The sequence below is a fragment of the Oculina patagonica genome, chromosome 6, assembly GCF_052425735.1.
Source record: "Oculina patagonica isolate OP01 chromosome 6, crgOcupat, whole genome shotgun sequence".
Classification (NCBI taxonomy): domain Eukaryota; kingdom Metazoa; phylum Cnidaria; class Anthozoa; order Scleractinia; family Oculinidae; genus Oculina; species Oculina patagonica.
This window is the reverse complement of record NC_135763.1, coordinates 34,968,062-34,971,430: the sequence shown is the minus strand read 5'-3', so window position 1 is coordinate 34,971,430 and position 3,369 is coordinate 34,968,062. Positions and strand designations below refer to the sequence as shown.

Genomic DNA, 3,369 nt, shown 5'->3' with positions numbered 1-3,369 from the left:
CATTGCGTTGTGTTCTTTTTCTTGCGAGAACTGGAGAATCTAGTAGTATGTTCTTGAAAGACAACTTCATCAATGTGAATTGTAAGAGAAAAGCCTTGGGAGACTGAGACAGGCAGTTTCTCGTGCACGGAATTTGGTAACCAAGCAACTACCAATTAGAGGCACGACACGGGTCTTTGAAGATATGAGATTTAGAATTTTTTAGGTCGAATCTTGGATGTCTCTTTGGGGAGAGGGGTGGGGTGGGAAGTGGACGCGCGACAGGCAAAGGGTTTTCCCAGGCTTCTATTGAAACAACAAAAGGAAGCATGCGGTGATTAAAAAAATAATTCTCACATTTTAATGGTTTGGCAACTACACTCGTGTAAAAAGAAGTCAACAGCAAAGCCTCGTGAAGGCAACAAAGTTAATAAGCTAAAAAAAGTATAATTTTAAAACGGGGAATCTGGAAGGTGCCAAGATGCTGAATCTTGCTCCGCTTCTCCAGGCAACCCTCAGCAGTAGTAAGAAAAGCCCATGCCACACATGCACTTCCGGTAAGAAGGGTAACAGACCTTCAGGCAACTGTTACGATGAATCTGGCAAACCTGTAAGGCAAGAGTAATTCTTGTTTAACTTGTGGGGCCTTGAACATGGATTTTTGAACAGCCAAAATGTATTATGTGTCGCAGAAAACCCCAAAATAAAGGCCTATTTTTATTAAGAGTTGCTATATTGGAGCACTGAAATTGTTAACAAGCGTCGTTGGCTGCGGATGGCTAGGATGGAAATAGACTACAACTTGAAAAATTTAGGCTAAACTTTTCAAGTTGTGTCCGCGTGTCTTCAAAAATTAATATTTATCTGAACGGTTGAATGTTAAAACCTCAAAAGACAATGAAAGAAAACGTGATTTCTGCCACTTTGGGAATGGAGGCGGGATGAGAAACTTTCAGCAAAAAAATGTTTGGCGTGAACGCGTACAAGCTTTATCTATTTAAAACCCTAATTTATCACCTACAAGAAGTCTTCAGTTGGTTGTTTCGAGAGCGAAAGCAAATTGAGTTTCCTAGCGAGTTTTTTTGTAGTAGTTGCCCAGACTCCCAAGCTCACGGCAAAACGAACACCATTCAACTGACCCCTCCCCTGACAGTATTATTTAGTGATCTTACCGTCCAGGCCCTCCCACAGCACTTGGAACCAGCTTTGAAGTTCCTGCTGTATCTCCTGCTTGACGAACAACTCGAAAACTTCCCTTTGCACATGCGCAGCACCTTAATACGTTTCCTCTGGGCTGTGATTGGTTCAAACGAGCACAACAGCATCATCGCCACAAATAATACCACGAGTTTCATCTGGCCAAAAACAAAAATAATCTGTTATAAACAAATTCCAAGACCAAAAACGAATTTCTCAGGTTTTTATTCATTTTCGGTGAACTAAAATGTTGCTACAACCTATAACGCAAAGTTTCGGATTATATTTTCGATTGGTGAAACTTCGGACAAGTGAATAAAGAGTTGCGAGGGCGCTCGCGAGAAAAATGCGTGTAATTCGCCCACGCACGCACGTGAAACGCGCGACCCAGTATTCTCGCGCCTGTTTCGCAGGCCACGGATCCCGAATATAGTTTTTTACGTCAAGATATTTGTAACAGATCCCTTTACAATTCCAAATAAATTTCCGCCCAACGTTGTAAAATTCATTTCGAGAATTTGTAGCTTCTTGGTGTTCTTTTGTGGACAAATAGTTCAAGAACTCAGTTTCAAGGCTAAAAGATATTGGCACTTTCAAGTCCGGCCTCTTACTAAAAGACCTAAAATGGAAAAACGCTCTCGCTTTCTTTATTAATGAAACAATTTTGTACGCTTGTTTAATAAAAATAAAATTCCCGAAAACAGTAAATGTTCGAAGGACTTGCAAGCACAAAACTGATTGAGCTAAATGGACTAAATGGACATTTTTGGGACTTCAAGAGCATGAAATTCAAGCCAGTCCCCTAAATTTCACGAAACTAGAGCTAGGAAGACGTCAGAAATTAGCCGAAATTCAGGCTGGTCTCTTCAAGGTATTAAATTCCCAAGCCCTTTTCTATTGGTAGTATATAAAAAAATTGAATCCGATGTTCAAGGCTCACGCAATTTCTGATAAGAATTTTAAATGTGTTCATATATTGTCTAGCTGCAATTCTGTGGAAATTCAGCGCGCTATCCACTGCAGAGGGTCTTTTATATACTCTGCCCGTTTGGTAGTTTACGCCAATTTGAGCGTCGGTTTGCGGGTACATTCCTATTTATCTGGCGGTTTACGGTCAAGAAATTATAGGGGTTTCGGTCTTTAGGAGAAGACGTAAGCTTTTTGTCCGCTTGCGCTCTAGGAAGGACAAAATATGGCGAATTGCGGACTGTGCGACCCCCTAGAATAGACCCTCATTGCAAGCACAGCATTGCAGCAAACAACCATCTCGACTCGAGGGCTTTTTGAAAGGTCAAATGAATAACAAAAATGTACTCACCTTTGTCTTTAATGCTCTCAAAGCTCTTCAGAAACAACTTCACGGCAACAAACCAGCTTCTCTGATGTGTTCAAGACTGCAGTCGTAGCCAGCTACCACGGCGGACCGGACGAAGAACAAAACATGTTGCTTGCTCCTGAACATGTTAGAAATTCGGCAAACAGTTTCGTAATAAAATTGTCTGCCTGCATCGAAATGAAGGAATGTTTAAGCGCCCTTGTTTACTTTAATCTTCACATCGCGTATCCTGTAGATTTTTACAAAAAATTTTTAAGAATTCAAAACAAATTCTGTTAGGACCGAAGATTAGGCGAAGGTGAACAATTTAACAGTTTGCGAAACCTTTGAAACTTCGGTGTGATAAAACAATTAACATACAAATGTAATAAACTATTTACCCAGTTGCAACTACTTAGACACTTAAACAAAAGGGGCCCCTTTCCAATTCTGTTCACCTTGGCACGAATCAAATAAACTTAAGCTATTAGCTATGTGCTCGAAATTAGGAAGTTATAAACTATAAAAAGCAGCTAAACGTAAACGAACTTTGCCAGTTCTCGCCCAAAATACTCCCGAAAGCCGCCATATAAAATAGCAAAAACGCAAAGCAGAGCCTACTAAAAATAACCTTAGTATTAAGTCAGTGGACTTTGCCTTTGCCGAATGTCTCAGTTGAAAAAATACCTGGCTAGCTCAAGCTGTTTTTCGGAGAAAATCGCTTCTCTAAGGTTACGGAATAGTTTCGTTTCGGAGCGTAGAAATGAATAACACCGCTCTGGACAGACCGCGCTTTATTGTAAAACAGTCAAATATGCAGTTATCTTAAGTCTTTGGGCTCAATAGGAATAACTTTGTTACCAAAGAAATTATCAGCC

The 3,369-nt window shown here is 40.4% G+C and overlaps 1 long non-coding RNA gene across 2 annotated transcripts; it reads right to left on the bottom strand.

The window, feature by feature from the left end:
- Positions 1–317: 317 nt before the first annotated feature.
- On the bottom strand, positions 318–3,276 carry LOC144657219 (uncharacterized). Of its 2 annotated transcripts, XR_013571485.1 has the most exons (4): positions 3,179–3,271; positions 2,495–2,741; positions 1,152–1,334; positions 318–587 (listed from the first exon to the last, which is right to left on the bottom strand). It is a non-coding gene; the product is annotated as an uncharacterized LOC144657219 (long non-coding RNA). The 2 variants fall into 2 exon arrangements; XR_013571484.1 differs by having other exon boundaries at positions 2,495–3,276.
- Positions 3,277–3,369: the final 93 nt, after the last annotated feature.